This window comes from Phacochoerus africanus, chromosome 5, assembly GCF_016906955.1.
Source record: "Phacochoerus africanus isolate WHEZ1 chromosome 5, ROS_Pafr_v1, whole genome shotgun sequence".
NCBI classification, from domain to species: Eukaryota; Metazoa; Chordata; class Mammalia; order Artiodactyla; family Suidae; genus Phacochoerus; species Phacochoerus africanus.
In genome coordinates, this window is record NC_062548.1 from 61169239 (window position 1) to 61188901 (window position 19663).

The following is a 19663-nucleotide window of genomic DNA, read 5'->3' on the forward strand; positions in this document are numbered from 1 at the left end:
CCCCGTTTGCATGAAATGTCTTCTTCCATCCTCTCACTTTCAATTTGTACGTGTCCCTAGAAGTGAAGTGGATCTCTTGAAGACAGCATATATATGGGTCTTGTTTTTGTATCCATTCAGCAAGTCTATGTCTTTTGGTTGGGGCGTTTAGTCCATTCACATTTAAGGTAATTATTGATATGTGTGTTCTTATTGCCATTTTATTTATTACTTTGGATTTGTGTTTGCTGCTCTTTTCCCTTTCCTTCTTCTCTTGTTCTCTTCTGCCTATAGAAGTTCCTTTAGGATTTGTTGTAAGGCTGGTTTAGTGTTGCTGAATTCTCTCAGCTTTTGCTTATCTGTGAAGGTTTTGATTTCTCCTTCAAATCGGAATGAGAGCCTTGCTGGGTAGAGGAATCTTGATTGGAGGTTTTTTCCTTTCGTCATGTTAAGTATATCATGCCCCTCCCTTCTGGCCTGCAGAGGTTCTGTTGAAAAATCTGCTGATAGCCTTATCGGGGTTCCCTTGTATGTTGTTTGTTTCTTTTCCCTAGCTGCTTTCAAGATGTTCTCCTTGTCTTTAATTTTGGTCAGTTTGATGAATATGTGTCTCGGGGTGTTCCTCCTTGGGTTTATTTTGTATGGTACTCGTTGTGCTTGCTGGATTTGAGTGAGTGATTCCTTCCCCATGTTAGGGAAGTTTTCGGCTATTATCTCTTGGAATATTTTTTCTATCTCCTTCTCTCTCTCTTCTCCTTCTAGCACCCCTATAATACGGATGTTGGTGCGTTTAATGTTGTCCCAGAGTTCTCGGGGACTCTCTTCAATTGTTTTCAACCTTTTTTCTCTTTTCTGTTCTGCATCCGGAATTTCCACTCATCTGTCCTCCACCTCGGTTATTTGTTCTTCTGCCTCCTGTATTCTGCTGTTAGCTGCTTCTAGTGAATTTTTTATTTCAGTTATTGTATTTTGCATCTCTTCTTGTTTAGGTTTTATATCTTGTATCTCTTTGGTCAGGGTTTCCTGTATGTTATCCATCTTTGCCTCCAGTTTATTCCCAATGTCTTGCATCTTCTTCAGCATCAACAGCCTAAAATCTTTTTCCTGGAAGCTAAGAATCTCCTCCTCACTCAGCTGTTTTTCTGGTTTTTTTTTCTTTCTCCCTCATCTGAGTTCTAGGTCTCTGTCTTTTCATTTTTATAGTTTTTTTGGTGTGGTGACCTTCTTACAGATAATAGAGTTGTAGCCTCTCTTACTTCTGATGTCTGCCCCCCTTGTGGCTGAAGTCAGTATGGGGGCTTGCTGCAGGCTTCCTGATGCCTGCCCCCTGATAAGTGGAGCAGATTCTAATCCCTCTGGTGGTTGGAGCTTAGCCTCTGGATGGGATTAGAGGTAGCTGTGTGCCTGAGGGGTCTTTAGGTAGCCTGTTTACTGAGGGGCGGGGCTGTGATCCCTCCTGGGTTGTTGTTTGCCCTGGGGCTTCTCAGCAGCTGACTGACTGGTGGGGCCAGATTTTCCCAAAATGGCCACCTCCAGAGAAAGGCACTGCTGCTGAATATTCCTGAGAACTTTGCTTTCAATATCCTTCCCTCACAACAAGCCACATTCACCCCTGTTTCCCCAGGATGTCCTCCAAGTACTGTGGTCAGGTTTGACCTAGATTCCCATAGAGACTTTGCTTTGCCCTGGAACACAGTGCACATGAAAAATCTGTGAGCACCTTTTAAGAATGGGTTCTCTGTTTCCCCCAGTCCCATGGAGCTCCTGCACACAAGCCCCACTGGCCTTCAATGCCAGATGCTCCAGGACTCTTTCTCCCCATGCCAGATCCCCACACATGAGAGTTTGATGTGGGGCTCAGAACTCTCACACTTGTATGTGAGTCTCTGTGAACCAGTTAGTTTCCAGCCTGTGGAGCTTTCCACCCAGGAGGTATGGGTTTTTTTATATCATGAAATCACCCCTCCTACCTCTTGATGTGGCCTCCTCTTGTTCTTCTGGAGTAGGGTATCTTTTTAAGGTTTCTGGTCCATTTGGGTGAAGAGTGCTCAGTCTTTAGTTGTGAATTTTGTTGTTTTTAGGAGAGAAGTTGAGCTCCAGTCCTTCTATTCCACCATCTTAATCCCATCTCCCTCACTGGCCTGTTTCTATGGGGGCAGCATGCCAAGGCCATACAGCTCTTGGGGGCTTAACATCTGGTTTCTGATGAGGAGCTGAGGCTCTGCTGGTCCACAGTCCTCAGCTGCACCCTCTGCCCCAGGTTCTCCCACTTCTTCCTCTTACACAGACTCAGAGCAGATGACCCTTTGCTCCCCAGATAACACACACATGTGTGCAGCACAGCCCCCAGAAGAGGGGTTTGTGTTAAGGGTTGTATCACTGTGGGGGGATATTGTATACTTTGCTGGCAGTAAAAAACACCAGAATCTTCCCTTCTGATTTTCAGGGTGACATCTGTCCCTGACCCACTGCCAGTGAACTTGTCTGGGACACCAGAGGCCAAGTTGGAAGCCAAATAGATCAGGAGCCTTGGAGACTGGCCTGGTTTCTACAGGTACCAACTCAAATCAGTGTTTCCATAACTACCTTGGATTCTCTGACTGGACCTGCAGGAGATGGAGGCCAGGTCTCCAGTGCTGACTGACAGGGGAGTGGAGTCTGGGTCAGCCCAATGACTCCACTAGATCCTAAAATAGTGAGAGAAAAGAAAAGCATTTTGAGCAAATATCATGAGTAATTTTCAAAATTTTCTATTCATTATTTTCTTCATGCTAGATCATTTTTTTTAATTTGTCCTTTTGCCTTTTCTAGGGCCAATCCCATGGCATATGGAGGTTCCCAGGCTACGGGTCTAATCAGAGCTGAACCTGCCAGCCTATGCCAGAGCCACAGCAATGCAGGATCCAAGCCATGTCTGTGACCTACAGCAGTGCTCAGGGGCAACACTGGATCCTTAACCCATTGTGGAAGACCAAGGATTGAACCCACAACGTCATGGTTCCTAGTCAGATTCATTAACCACTGAGCCATGATGGGAATGCCTAGATTACTTTTTGATTGTGAATTGTATCCAAAATATTCAATTTCAGAAAATCCCAAGATTTACAACATAAAAGGAGATATCCAGGAGTTCCCATCGTGGCACAGTGGTTAACAAATCCGAATAGGAATGATGAGATTGCAGGTTTGATCCCTGGACTTGCTCATGGGTTAAGGATCCAGCATTGCCGTGCGCTGTGGTGTAGGTTGCAGATGTGGCTCGGATCCTGTGTTGCTGTTGCTCTGGCCTAGGCCGGGAGCTGCAGGTCCAATTCAACCCCTAGCCTGGGAACCTCCATATGCCATGGGATGAGCCCTAGAAAAGGCAAAAAACAACAAAAAAAAAAGAGAGAGGGAGAGAGAACTCTAAAGCTCATGTACACCTGCCCACACTATCTATGCCTCCATTTTTCTTAAAGGATGATTATCTGTTTCTTCTGGATTTTTCCTCCTAATCACTTTGTTAAATATCTATTGCCCTTGGTAGAGGATGAGAGATGTTCACATACATGTGGGCAAATTCACATGAAAAGCAGTGCTGCCCCCCAGCCCCCCTTCCCATTCTGATCTCCCCTCTGTCCCCACTTGGAACCCAGAGCAGGAGGAGCCCCAGGAGCTGAGCAGGGAACCCCATGTTCAGCTGAGAACAGAGGAGCCGTGATCAGTCCAAGCCAGACTAGAGCTGCCCTTTTATGTCAGACTGGCCAGGGCAGGTCCTTCCTAGGGGACACCATGCAAATCCCTGGGGATGGGGGAGGCAGCAGAGGGGAAATAGACAGGGGCTGGGGTGGCAGGGGGGATTTTCCTGTAACAAAGATAAAATGTCCTTGTGATGAAGGGAAATATTCACTTCCTTACAGATGACACCTATGCTGCCTCCAAGGTGACGGCACACATTTCAATGTTTCCTCCTATGTTCTCTTCAAGAGTTTTAGTTTCTTATACTTTCATTATCAGATTACATGCCTCTTTTTAAGACTAGCTTCCATAATTTTTAATGATTTTTTTTTACTATTTTTCATCCATGTATGATTTTATTGATTTATTCCTAATATCTTTATAAACCAGTTGCTTAATACTCAGTTTTAATAAGATGCATCTCTCTGCATGCTGTGTACAATACTGAATTGGGCAGCAGAGTTTGGAGCTCCAACACTCAAACCTCACAGGATCGTGACATTAAGGATTCACTTCATATTCAGAGATGCTTGTGTTAACGAGTGTTTGACGGATCCAGGCTGTGCTCTGGGTGGTCCTACTGCACATGACTGAAATGATCTCCTGTCCACGGGTAGAGTCTCATCTGGGAACAGGGCTGAAGGGCACTGAGCACTCAGGGTACCACGTCCTTATGGCAAGTTCAGGAGTGAATGAAACCCCCCTCCAAGCTGCACAGGAGAGTCCAGTCCAGTCATCTCCATCACAGGTGCACACAATTTTGATTTATTCTTCACCTTGGTGATTCTTCAAGTTTCTGCAACCTAGTCCATAGAAGTTTTAAGATATTTGCTCATGCCATTGAGATAATTATTTTTTGAGGTTCATATCCTAAGAATGTCGTTACATATAAATTTATGTTGATTTTTACATAAAACCTGTGGAGGGGGGAGGGAGTGGGGTGGTTGGGGAGCTTGGGGTTAATACATACAAACTATTGCCTTTGGAATGGATTAGCAATGAGATCCTGCTGTGTAGCACTGGGAACTATGTGTAGTCACTAATGATGGAGGATGATAATGTGTGAAAATAGCATATGCACATGTATGTGTAACTGGGTCACTATGCTGTACAGTAGAAAGAAAATGTATTGGGGAAATAAGTATTAAAAAATAAATGCAGAATCTAAAAGCAACAGGAAACAAACAAAAAAATATTATGTTTCCGACTGGTGGCTTTCATCAAATTGTTAAATGGCTTCAGGAGAAAAAAACGGATCCCTTTAGCTGAAGAAAAGATGGCCTAACACATAATTTCTTAAATCTCATCTAGATCCCCTGTCATCTTCTTAAAATGCACACTATCATTGTGGTATAAGAAGGAGTCGCTAGTTGGCATTTCTAACACGCTTCCAGAGATAAAAAGACAGTTGTTGTCCTCTGGAGCCTGCACGTTATGTTTGTATTTCATGGAGTTTATTTCATAGAAAAGAGAATGCTATATTGACTGTGCTTATATATATTTTGTAGTAGAATTAAGTATATTTTTCTTCTCATTTTTCTGTGTACACTGTGGCTGAATGAAGTTTCCCACTGCCATCTCAGACTTGATGATGAGCCTTGGAAGCACATTCAAGTCCATTCTGGGACTGTCCACAAACTAGCACAATTTGAGAGAAGGGAAGTAGTGACCTGCTGGGCTGTGAGCTGCCAAGTCCCCATCCTCCCCATCACTTCTGGAAGCAGATTTCCCCCGGCCCTCTCCCTCCATGGTTTCCTGCAGATTTGCTCCATGAGGCCCTCCCTGAGATTAGGAGTCAGAGAGAAGGCTCCAATGCTGTCCCTCAGCACCTGCAGGCAGATGTGGGGACAGAGGTGGGACTGGAGAGTCACCTGATGAAGTGACGCAAGCAGCTGAGAGCATCAGGACCACATGGCCAGGATTTCTAGACACGTCTGTTACCCTGTGTTGAGACAGCCTGAACCTTCAGAGGATGATGGGCTCTGGCTTCTGGGGAGGCACCTGAACCCTCTTCCAAACACGTGTACACAATTTATAGTGTCTGTTTCCTGACACTCATAATGGCATGCCTTTGAAAAGTTGTAGATAAAAATAAACATTCCTCTATTAAAATAATCTCTACTTGAAAAATGTAGAGTATCTCATACGTGGAATCTTAAAAAAAGGATACAGATGAACTTATGTGCAGAACGGAAACAGACTCACAGACTATGAAAAACTCACAGGTCCCAAAAGGGACAGGTTGTGGGGAGCGAAGACGGCCTGAGGGTTTGGCATGGAAAAGTCCTAAAATTAGGTTGTGGTGATGGTTGCACAACAATGAGTATAATTCAGTTCATTCTATTGGAGAAAAAAAGAAAAATACAGATCTAACCCTCCTTTGCTGTATGAGCTCCGATTACTGCTTTAACTCAAACTCCTCAGGTATAATAACTTATGAGCCTATTAAATCAGGAAAAGTGCTGTCATGTGTGTGCTGCTGGGGCTGAGGAGGAGGAAAGAGAGCTAGGGAGCCAAGGAGCACGCAGTTTCTTCTACTAGGGCCTCCCAGTGACCTCCAAAGGGCGGCTGCACCTGAAACAGGCTCTCAGCACGAGGAGCAGCTGGGGCGGCCCAGGATCACACATCTGCTTACCCTGGGGGTTTTTGTGCTGGCCTGTAACACTGTGGGAGGTGCACTGCTATGCTGCAAACAGTAATAAGTTGCAAAATCTTCAGCCTGCAGGCCACTGATGGTGAGGGTGAAATCGGTGCCAGATCCACTGCCCTTGAACCGGGATGGGACCCCACTTTCCAAACTGGATGCAGCATAGATCAAGAGTTTAGGAGCTTTCCCTGGTTGTTGTTGATACCAGGCTAAATAACTGCTAATGCTCTGACTGGCCCGGCAAGTGATCGAGACTGTGTCTCCGAGAGATGCAGCCAGGGAGGCTGGAGACTGGGTCAGCTGGATGGCACACCTGGCACCTGAGAGGGGAAAGAAAAAACACATATTCCTGTTATCAGAGGACTTCCTTGAAGAGCCCAGAGGTACTGAGCACAGTGGCCGAGGGGATGCTCCCATGTCCCAGACACACAGAGGCACTCAGGCGTCCCAGAGTGAGCAGGGATGAGGGGCAGGTGTAAGCAGTGGGAGTCATTCAGGGTGTCTCCCTCCTCACCTGGGAGGCAGAGCAGCAGGAGGCCAAGGAGGTGCATGGGGGCCCTCATGTCCATGCTGGGTCCTGACCGCCACTGACTCCTACCCAGGGTGGGCCCAGACACTTAGTAAGTGTCCAGGGTGGTGGGCTGGCCTCTGGAAACATGCAAATCAGCAAGGGGAGGGGAGGGCTGGGCACAGCTGTAGGGCTGGCTGGTCTCAGTGACAGCACAGGGGCTGTGCCCTGGGGACTCAGGTCAGAGCAGGCTGCTCACATGTGCTCCAGAGAACAGGTTTCTCCCTGGAGACCACAGGATGGACTCTGCACACTGTCCGGTCAGGGGAGGATTTGTTTTCCTCCATTCAAGGTTCCCATCATCTTTCTTGCTCCATCTCCATCTAAGAGCAGGAACATCAGGGATGATATATTTCAAAAACTGCAGAGAGTTTAACTAAGTTCCTGTGTTGTGTATCTGGAGCTATGTTTGAGGCTGGCAAATTTTCCTCTCAGATCTGATTCTCTGATGACTTGGGTGAGATATATTTTTGATCCTCCTCAGACCAACCACCCACTGGATCTCCCTGAACTGACTGTGTTTCCCACACCTGCATTTTCCTGCATCACCAGATCTCCTAAGAGATGCCAGTTCTCAGGGGTTTGGGGCAGGGTGCTGGGGCTGAAGCAGGGGAAGGCAAGGACCATGGAGGAAGGTGAGGTTAGAAGTCTGGCACCTGGGCAGGAGCTCACACAGTGTGTACAGGGCACCAGCACAGGCAGGAAGGGAGCAGGACCTGTGGTGTGAGAGCCACATGGAGACAGGAGGATGTCCCCTCAAGCAGGCATTGCCGCTCCTGGCCCAGTGCAAGATGTGTAGCTGGAGGAAGATGAGGAAGGCGTTCATGTGGCCAGCGAGGCCAGGGCTGGTTATCACCCCAACCACCACTGCTTCGTCCTCCCTTTACAGAGGAGGGCCCTGGACTTGGAGCTCAGATATGGAGAAACTCAAATCAGCCCCAATCTAGTCTGAGTCATTCTCTCTGAAGCAGGGTGAAGACAAGACCACAGCCTGTGGAGTTGCTGTGAGCTGCAGAGAGGACAGGGGGGAGGAGCCATGGGGCTGGAGAGAAAGCTGCCCTGCTGTCAGTGTCACCAGTCCAGGGATCCCCAGCCCTTCAGGGTGTGGCTGCAAAGGAGAGAAGCTGTGTCCCCACACACAGTGGGAAAGTCTGTCTGCACTCAGGAGTCCCCGTGTCATCCTTGTCCATGAGGACTCGTGGAGCAGCAGTTATCTAGGCAAGTGCTCAATTGGCCTTACTGCATATACACTTTTTTTTGAATATACACTTTTCCTCTAAGTGTGCATGAGTGGTGTGTGCAAGCACGTTTCTATGCCTGTGGTTTCTGATCACTGCCTTCTTCTGCCCCTATGCTTGATGAAGATCATGTTCTGTCTCGAGCCCATTACAAAGATTTTTTAAAAATTAAATTTTTACTTTAGGTTAAAGTTTTTTATGATTTAATTTGAAGATTTTTGATCATTCTATGAAATAATGGACATTCAGGCCAGAATTGTGCTGACAGCTATAACACGTTGCCTACAACTTTTAGGTTTATCCATAAAATAAAATGGTATGAGAATGGAATTAATGTAAACAGTGGTTCTTTTATATTTCCTGTGATTTGCAATTTTAGGATGAAAAATAAAATGCTTCCAAATCTACCACCAAAATAAGTTAATTCAAGATTATAGAGTTGTTTGGTAAAGGCTGACACCAGATGATCAGAAACCTCAATTGACACTGCATTAAAGAGTGACTAGTAATCGTCCCACTAACTAGCATTAGCACACTGAGTAGAGGAAGAGTCCAGAGTGTGGGCTCAAGGAAAACTTTCACAGCTTCGCCCAGGCACCAAGCACATGCCGGCCACCACACACAGCATGGCAGAACTGGAGTCTCATATCCTGAGCAGAAGGGGAAGGCCTGCTATGCCCATGGCCCAGAGATTCTTCCACATGTTGAATTTCACTGTGCATGGACATTAAGGTGGGGGGAAAGAGAGTGCCCAAAGGGACCTTTACAAGGTGGTGGTGACCTAAGAGGGCCTGAGGATGCCAATGACGTCAGGTCTCTAATCTTTGAGCTGACAGTGTCAGCTTCAGTAGGTGGGGAAATGTGGCTGCCTGAGATGGATCCTGCTCAGGAAGTATAGAGACAGGCTGTGTAGATACTGCTGTGTCAGAGAGGAGGGGGCCAGGCCAGACTTCCAGTCCCAGAGTCCAGGACCCAGGGAGAGTTTCTCTACCACCACCACGACTGCAGCTCCTTCTTCAAGTATCCCCACCACACTTGAGCCTTAAACCCCCAGGGGCTCCCTGTTGAAATGGGACAGGATCCCTCCCACTTGCTCATAATTTCCAAGAGCAGGCCTAGGACCTTTGTGGATGGTGATTTTTGTCTGCCACCTAATGACAGTTTTGAGACATAGTACCTTACAGGATGTCTGATGCTATGGCCCAAGAGTCTAGACTATGAGGTTTTCATTGTTACTCATGAAAAAAAATGATAGTATTACATACATCCCAGGTGATATTCTGTGAGAAACACAGCTTTATTGATATACAAAGCACAGCACATATATACTATATACAGTGAGATGAGTCTGGCCATACGTATACAGTGAGGATTCAATCAACAATCAGAAGTATTCAACATTTTCTTTTCCATCATAGTGTCCAGCCTTATAGTTAGGTCTTTAATCCATATTGAGTTTATCTTTTTGTTTTGTTTTGTTTTTGCCATTTTCTTGGGCCACTCCCCTGGCATATGGAGGTTCCCAGACTAGGGGTCGAATCAGAGCTGTAGCTGCCAGCCTATGCCAGAGCCACAGCAATGAGGGATCCAGGCTGCTTCTGCGACCTACGCCACAGCTCACAGCAACACTGGATCCTTAACCCGCTGAGCAAGGCCAGGGATTGAACCCACAACCTCAGGGTTCCTCCTTGGATTCGTTCACCACTGAGCCATGACAGGAACTCCTTGAGTTTATCTTTTATATGGTGTTAGAGTACATGCTAGTTTCATTCTTTTACATGTATCTCTACAGCTTTCCCAGTTTGCTGAGACAAGCATTTCACCACTGGATATGTTATACCTTCCCATTAGTCAGCTGCTTTGAATGTTGGCTACATCTGTGAGGACTCGGGGAAGGAGAGCACTCAGCCTCAAGTTCAAGGAGCAATAGGAGTGGCTCCTCTACTTGGGCCATATGATCAGCTGAGCACATGGTGCTGGTTACAGCTGGATTAGATAAGAGTTCTGTGTGTACACTCTGGAAAGCTCAGATAGAAAGTCACTTCATAGATTTCCAGGCTTTTAGTGAAAAACTATGCCATGCTCAAGAAATAAATTAAATTATACTTTGTTAAAAAATAATGTCCCAGAAGATCAAGAACCTCTGGTACACTTGTCTATAGGACAATAGGCAGCTATGAGATTGAACTGACCACTGTAATCTGTCAACTTGATACCCATCAAGTTATTAGTGTTTCTGGGTCTCAGTGGCAGTCAGTCTGAGCAGAGCGCTGGGTCTTTGAGGACTGCCTACTACGCAACTTCAGCAGGCAGACTCCATCTCCGTGGGAAGGACCTCAGTCCCCACGTCAGTCACCACCATGGCCCTAACTCTTCATCAGCTTAGAGTTTGGCATCACAGGGGCTCTCAAGCAGGTGACTTGAGAGAGAACCCTTCAGGTTTGTCCTGGACTCTCTGGCGACATACGTTGGTGCGAGCAACAACACAGAGCTCCTGCCCTACAGCCCTGCTCATGCTGGGCTCTGAAATGAACTGCTGAGTCAGCAGATGCTGGAGCAGGGCCCGTGGTCCCAACTTAGTCTGAACAGAGATGTGACCAGAGACAAGGATGTTTGGAGATTTTTGGAGGGCTGGTTGCACAAGGGCTTGAAAAGTCATGATTAGGAGATGAAAGTTTAGGAGTTCTGGGGAAAGGGTTAGGGAATACCTAAGCATTGTGTCCAAGGTGAGGAGAAAATGGTACAAGATGGAAATTACAACGTAATTGTCTGAAGATAAAGGAAACCATCTGAAACTGACACAGGAAGTCCTGGGCTGCCTGTCGACATCCTGGTGCGTGACAGGTGGGTGATGTCCCATTGTTGGAGTGTTGTCCACATTCTGTTCCCAGGGACTCAACAGCTGGCAGCAAAGGACACAGGGAAAATGTTCCCCCAAAGGCAAGTGAGCTCTCAAGTGTGCCCCCCACACAGGTTGAGATTTCCATTCCTGTTCAGACTGTTGAATGTGTGTCTTTTCCTTAAAGAAAGGGATCTGCCAGCTGACAGCATCTCTGGTTCTGGAGACCCACACATTCCACCCACAGGAGGGCCAGTCTGGCTCAGGGACCAGGGGCCATGGAATCTGCCAGATGGGAGAGGAGCCAGAAAAGCAAACTGCTCTCTGTAGCCTGCAGTGCCAATAGCCCTGCCACCTGGGCCTGTGAGGATACAGGGGACTCGATCAAAGACATCAGCCCTCTGGACACAACTGACACACAGTGACCACCTGGCTGAAAGAAAATGATCCTAGTGGCTGCTCCAGGGAGGCCCTGGAAGCCGTTCCCTGGAGGGGGTGTGGGAGTATCCCCCTCCATGGGGAGGAAGAAGGGAAGGACAGGGTGGCTGTCCTGGGGTGCCCTGAGCCCTGTCTACACAGAAGGGGACCAGGCTGGGACTGAGGCCTCCAGGTATCTCCCTCCAGGTTCTCCAGACATTTCTCCCGAGCCCTGGCTGGAGTCCCCTCTGTCCTCTGGGCCCCACAGCTGCTCCTGCACCCTGAGGATGGAGCCCCCTTGGAAGCCTTGTGTTAGGATCCTTGACTCTGTGCAGAGTCCGGAGAGCATCCTGCTCACAGGAGTATGTGCAGCATCCCCAGGCTCCACACTGGGCATCAGAGCAACAAGCCATTTGCATTTCAGGTAAAATTGTGCCCATTGTGAATTTGTGTAGAAACCTACTCTGAAGACCTCTTCTTTCTGCTCTAAACTCCGTAGTATAAGCCATTTTTTGTTTTTCTTTTTGAACTTCTAGTTAATCCAAGTTCAACTGCCCTTGCTATGCAAAACATACTTTGAATTCCTTAATCACAACCAGGATTATATCGTTCCAGTGATCTGAAATTATTTACTCTTTTTTTTCCTTTGGCCATACCTGCGATACATGCAAGTCCCCAGGCTAGGGAACTCCACCACAGGCACAGCAAAGCGGGATCCATGCCTCACCTATGAGCTACATAGCTTGCAGCAGTGCCAGACAGTTAATACACTTAGTGAGACCAGGGAATGAACCCTCATCCTCATGGGTATTAGTTGGGTTCATAACCCCCTGAGCTACAACAGAATCTCCCTGAAAGTATTTTACTGTGATCCTATCATGCCATAACATGAAACCAGCATGCCCATTATTGCTTCATATACATTTTCAAAACATTTTAGAACCTGGGATCAGGAGTTCCTGTGGTGGCTCAGCGGGTTATGAAACTGATTTGTATCCGTGAGGATGTGGATTTGATCCCTGACCTCACTCAGTCGATTAGGGATGCTGTTGCTGTGAGCTCTGCTGAAGGTCTCAGACACAGCTCGATCCTGTGATTCTGTGGCTGTGAGATAGGCCAGCAGCCATAGCTCTGATTTGAGCCCTAACCTGGGAATGCCACATGCTTCAGGTGCAGCCTGAAGAAAAGCAAAGCAAGCAAGCAAGAGAGCAAGCAAGCAAGCACAATAGGATCTATTCGATGTATCCATTTTTTTATAGTTAGACCTATAATATAGGAATCAGATTTATATTCATGATATGAACGTGTCATGTGGAAAACTACATTTATATATTGTTGGATTGTTTTCCTTTTAGGACAATTGATGACCAAATTTATAATCACCAAAAAATTACTTAAGTTGAAAAAGGCAAGAATATCCATTTCCAGGAATTCTCTTAGACGGTTTGGAATGCAAACGTTGCAAAAGGCATAAAACATAAAAAATAAAAGGGTAAATTGGAGACTTTGTATTTTCACCACATTAGAGTTTAATGGAAAATAGAATACTATAGCCTAAAATTCTAAATTAAAGATCTGCTTTTCATTGTACTACTTTTATTTTTTTACCTGACAGTAAGCTACTCTTTATTATTTCCAAAATTGCATCCGATAAAGTTCTGACTTGGTCCGGGCAGAACACCTGGGCTGCAAAAGGGGAATTCAGCTGAGTTTTGGTTGTCCCATAGGCCAGGCCAATTTCTCTCACTGGCCTGTTTCTAAGGGGGTATCATGCCAAGGCTGGGAAGCTGACGGGTCTTAACATGCGGTGTCTGAGGAGGAGCTGAGGCAGCGCTGGTCCACGGTCCTCAGCTGCACCCTCTGCCCCTGGTTCTCCCACTTCTTCCTCTTACACAGACTCAGAGCTTCTGCCCCTCTGCTCCCCAGACAGCACACACATGTGTGCAGCTGGGCGCCCAGGAGAGGGGTTTGTGTCAAGGGCTGTATCACTGTGGGAGGAGATTCTTTATGTTGCTGGCAGTAATAAACTCCTGCATCCTTAGCCTCCACCCTGCTGATTTTCAGGGGGAAATCTGTCCCTGACCCAATGCCACTGTACCTGTCTGGGACCCCCAGAAGACTTGTTGGAAGCGTAAAATATCAGGAGCTGTGGCGACTGTCTTGGTTTCTGCTGGTACCAACTCAAAGATTTGTTTCCATAACTACCTTGGAGGCTCTGAGTGGACCTGCAGGAGACAGAGGCTGGCTCTCCAGGGCTGACTGACAGGGAGAGTGGAGTCTGGGTCAGCACGGTGGCCAACACTGGATCCTGAAATGATGAGAGAAACGAATATATTTAGAGAAAGTTTCCTGTAATTTCACAGTTTTCCATTGTTATTTATATCATGCTGGATTATCATTTTGATTCTGACTTATACATAAAATATTCAATTTCAAAAGAGCCCTAGATTTACAACATAAACACAGAGCTCTAGAATTCAGGTCTACCTTCCCACACTGTCCATGCCTCCATTTTCCATAGAGGATGGGGACCTGTTTCTTCTGGATTTTTCCTCATTCTCACCTTGATAAACATCTCATGACCTTGGTGGAGGGTGAGAGATGTGCACATACATGTGGGCAAATCCACATGAAGAGCTGTGCTGCCCCCACAGCCCCCCTTCCCCTTCTCATCTCCCCTTCACCCTCACCTGGGACCCAGAGCAGGAGGAGCCCCAGGAGCTGAGCAGGAAACATCATGGTCAGCTGAGAATGGAGGAGCCGTGATCAGTCCAAGCCAGACTAGAGCTGCCCTTTTATGTCAGACTGGCCAGGGAAGGTCCTCCCTAGGGGACAGCATGTAAATCCCCCGGTGGGAGCAACAGAGGGGAAAGAGCCAATGGGGGAGGTAGGGAGGGACTCAACTTTGAGCCAAGAGATATCATGGTCTCATTTTTTTCAACATTTTCACTCATTATCTTGACATTCATGAGAGCAGCTGTCACGTCTCTTTACTCCCTTTCAGTCTCAGGAAGATCTCTCATTGCTCCCCTGCTTGTGCTTACAGATAATCCTTTTGAATGAGAAGCTCTATTAAATCCTAAGTACTGAATCTTTCTAGTCCTAGTTTATAAGGCATTTTAAAATTAGAACTAGTAATGAATGCTACTTAAATAATGTATAAAACGTTTAAATCATCCATCAATGTGATAAAAAAGGTTTTCTTCTGGAAATCATTTCTGTTCAGCTACATTAATAAACCCTCTGGACTCACTGGACCTCATGAGGATCATTGTCCCTGTGATTACACATATGCGCCCCCAGAGCTGCTCTTAGAAGAAATTTGGAGAGCGGCCCACATGGGAAGCAGCTTGATCATAAGTGACTCTCAACCCTGAGGACCAGACCTACTGCTCTTATATTCTTATAGTTATAAAACCTGCATATATTGGGATGTGTTCTCTCTTTTCTTCTTTGATAAAAGAGCCAAAAGCCTCATCTCACATGCCTCCTCTCCCTATTGGGGGGTCCGGGGACCCTCAATTGTTCCTCTTTTAACCACTAGGAGGTGGCTGTCTTTCTCCTTAAGGTCCAGACACAGCTCTCAAGTGAATCCAGTCACACCAGGGAACTGCCTCGTGACACAGACCTATAGCTGTGAAACACTCATTGTAAAATAGAAACTAATTTTTCACTTCATTAGAAATATGTAGGATTTCTGGCTATGGGATATTGGGTTACGAATCTGATCACATTGGTTTGGGTTGCAGTGAGACATGTGTTCGATCCCTGGCCTAGGAATTTCCATGAAAAATTTTAAAAAGGCATATGCAACAAATAACAGAGTCTTAGATCATTTATTAGAATATATTTTTGGTTTTACCTAACTTGCATTTCAGTAATAAAATCTTAACAGTGTGGTGGGCTGAAAATTAAAATATAAAAAATATATACATATCTTTTAAAATGTCATTGTGAAAATATAGATTATTTTAACCTTTCTATAAAGTTAAAAAATATCTGAGAGATTTTGATTTAATTTTCCTCTGGATCCATTAAAATAAAGAGCCTCTAATATAGTCATGGAAAGCAGATTTACTATATATCGGAGTTTATATCAATTGAAAAAGTACAGGAACACACAGTTCAATGAATATTGTTAATTTGATGTTTCTAACTCAGGATTAATAGCTCTAATTCTGAACAGCATTTATACAAAAAAATGTTATCACATTTTTCCATAACTTCCAAAAGAATCTTTTTTCATTGTTTTTTTCTCCTTCCTTCCTAACACACAGAGTGCTAGGAGGTTCTTTGTCCCTTCTACCAAAACCTTGCAGTGACTTTCAAAGGCTGGTCTGATAAGTGCTCTCAGCAGAAGGAGGCAACGGGAGTAGCTGGGGTGCCCCAGCCTCACACATCTGCTTCCCCAGGAGAGTTTTATGTGGGCTTGTAACACTGTGGGAGGTGTACTGTAATATTGCATACAGTAATAAGTTGCAATATCTTCAGCCTGGAGGCTGCTGATTGTGAGGAAGAAATCCACTGCCCTTGAACTGGGATGGGACCCCTCTTTGCAAAGTGGTTGCAGCATAGATCAGCAAAGATAGGTCATTTAGGAATCTTCCCTGGTTATTGCTGCTACCAGGCTAAATAATTGCTAATGCTCTGACTGGCCCAGCAGACTATGTCTGTGTCTCCTAGAGATGGAGACTGTGTCTCCTAGAGATGGAGACTGTGTCTCCTCGAGAGGCAGCCAGGGAGGCTGGAGACTGGGTCATCGGGGTAGCACAAATGGCACCTGAGATGAGAAATAAAAAACACATATTCCTGTTATTAGAGGACATGCTTGAAGAGCCCAGAGGTACTGAGCACAGGGGCTCATTCCAAAACCAGACAGAGATACCACCAAAAAAGAAAACTATCGGCCAGTATCATTGATGAATATAGATGCAAAAATTCTCAAAAAAATCTTAGCCAACCGAATCCAACAACATATCAAACAAATCATACACCATGACCAGGTAGGGTTCATCCCAGGTTCACAAGGATGGTTCAACATACGCAAATCAATCAACATCATACACCACATTAACAAAAGAAAAGTCAAAAAGCATATGATCATCTCAATCGACGCAGAAAAAGCATCTGACAAAGTCCAACATCCATTCGTGATCAAGACCCTCACCAAAGAGGGTATAGAGGGAACATTCCTGAACATAATCAAAGCCATTTATGAGAAACCCACAGCAAATATAATCCTCAATGGGGAAAACCTGAAAGCCTTCTCACTCAAATCTGGAACAAGACAGGGATGCCCACTCTCACCACTGCCCTTCAACATAGTTTTGGAAGTCCTAGCCACAGCAATTAGACAAACCAAAGAAATAAAAGGCATCCATATAGGAAGAGAAGAGATCAAACTGTCACTGTATGCAGATGACATGATACTATACATAGAAAACCCTAAGGACTCAACCCCAAAACTAGTTGAGCTGATTACTAAATTCAGCAAAGGAGCAGGCTATAAGATGAACATTCAGAAGTCACTTGCATTTCTGTATACCAGCAATGAAATGTTAGAAAAGGAATACAAAAGTACGATACCTTTTAAAATTGCACCTCACAAAATCAAATACCTCGGAATACACCTGACCAAGGAGGTAAAGGACCTATATGTCGAGAACTATAAAACTTTCATCAAAGAAATCAAAGAAGATGGAAAGAAATGGAAAGATATTCCATGTTCCTGGATTGGGAAAATCAATATTGTAAAAATGGCCATACTCCCCAAAGCAATCTCCAGATTCAGTGCAATCCCTATCAAATTACCCAGGACATTTTCCACAGAACTAGAACAAACAATCCAAACATTTACATGGAACCACAAAAGACCCAGAATCGCCAAAGCAATCCTGAGAAACAAAAACCAAGCAGGAGGCATCACTCTCCCAGACTTCAAGAAATACTACAAAGCCACAGTCATCAAAACAGTGTGGTACTGGTACCAAAACAGACAGACAGACCAATGGAACAGAAGAGAGAACCCAGAAATAAACCCTGACACCTATGGTCAATTAAGCTTTGACAAGGGAGGCAAGAACATACAATGGGAAAAAGAAAGTCTATTCAGCAAGCATTGCTGGGAAACCTGGACAGCTGCATGCAAAGCAATGAGGCTAGAACACACCCTCACACCAGGCACAAAAATAAACTCAAAACGGCTGAAAGACTTAAATGTACGACAGGACACCATCAAACTCCTAGAAGAAAACATAGGCAAAACACTCTCTGACATCAACATCATGAATATTTTCTCAGGTCGGTCTCCCAAAGCAATCGAAATTAGAGCAAAAATAAACCCATGGGACCTCATCCAACTGAAAAGCTTTTGCACAGCAAAGGAAACCCAAAAGAAAACAAAAAGACACCTTTCAGAATGGGAGAAAATAGTTTCAAATGATGCAACAGACAAGGGCTTAATCTCTAGAATATATAAGAAACTTATACAACTCAACAGCAAAAAAGCCAATCAATCAATGGAGAAATGGGCAAAAGACCTCAATAGACATTTCTCCAAGGAAGAGATACAGATGGCCAGCAAACACATGAGAAAATGCTCGTCATCACTGATTATAAGAGAAATGCAAATCAAAACTACCATGAGATACCACCTCACACCAGTCAGAATGGCCATCATTAATAAGTCCACAAATAACAAGCGTGGGAGTGGGTGTGGAGAAAAGGGAACCCTCCTGCACTGTTGGTGGGAATGGAAACTGATACAGCCACTATGGAGAACAGTTTGGAGATACCTTAGAAATCTATACATAGACCTTCCATATGACCCCACAATCCCACTCTTGGGTACAAATCCAGACAAAACTCTACTTAAAAGAGACACATGCACCCGCATGTTCATTGCAGCACTATTCACAATAGCAGGACATGGAAACAACCCAAATGTCCATCAACAGAGGATTGGATTCGGAAGATGTGGTATATATACACAATGGAATACTACTCAGCCGTAAAATAGAATGGCATAACGCCATTTGCAGCAACATGGATGGAACTAGAGAATCTCATCCTGAGTGAAATGAGCCAGGAAGACAAAGACAAATACCATATGATATCACTTATAACTGGAATCTAATATCCAGCACAAGTGAACATCTCCACAGAAGAGAAAATCATGGACATGGAAAAGAGACTTGTGGCTGCCTGATGGGAGGGGGAGGGAGTGGGAGGGATCGGGAGCTTGGGCTTATCAGACACAACTTAGAATAGATTTACAAGGAGATCCTACTGAGTAGCATTGAGAACTATATCTAGATACTCATATTGCAACAGAACAAAGGGTGGGGGGAAAAATGTATACGTGTAGGTATAACTTGATCCCCTTGCTATACAGTGGGAAAAAAATAAATTCATAATAAGCTTAAAAAAATTATATTCCATGTTCCTACACCATACTTATGTTTCAATTATGGTTTGAAATGCTATGCTCAAAACACATGATTCTATTCCAAGAATGAATTTATGTTTTCATGTTGACTGCCTCTGGTTTGAAAGCAACCACTGAGTGCTAATGGTATTTTATAATTAGAAAATTTTCTGGACTATGTTGAAAATTATGATATTTTCTTTCTGTTTTATTATGTTACAGTTGACATACGGCTTTGCAAAATTGTAAGTTGTAGCACATAATGGTTTGACTTGATTACCACAATAAATTTGGTAAGCACCCATCATCTCCTGGTATGCAGGAGACAGATTCAAAGTGACTGGACATGACGGCAGTTCCCACAGAGGTTCAGGGGTTCAGAATCCTCAAGCCGACTTAACCCCCAACTGAAGACCAAACCAGATAATCAGCTCTCACAGGAGAGCCAAGTCAGCCTGCCTTCATCCCAGAGAAGGTATTTCTAACTCTGCACAACCACATCCACAAAGATAGTGGTTAACATTGAAATTGACTTGTTGCTGAAGGAGAGAGTGATTAGGAAAAGTCAGATCCTCACAGAGAGGATATGGGTATGGGTTGCTGGCCCCATGGTGTGGCCACTGGACCCACCCATGTCTCAGGAGAAGGGACAGGGTTCTGCTGCCCTCAGAGACCACAGCTGTGGCCCCTGGCTTCTTCCAGGTGTGTTGTAAGCTATGGGTCTCAGGGTCTTGGATCAGGTCCTCTGTGCTATTTTCAGCTCTTTGGGATAAGTGTGTCACTCTAGGGTTCCACGGACAGGATCCAGAGGTGACCATGGGAGTAGCTTTGA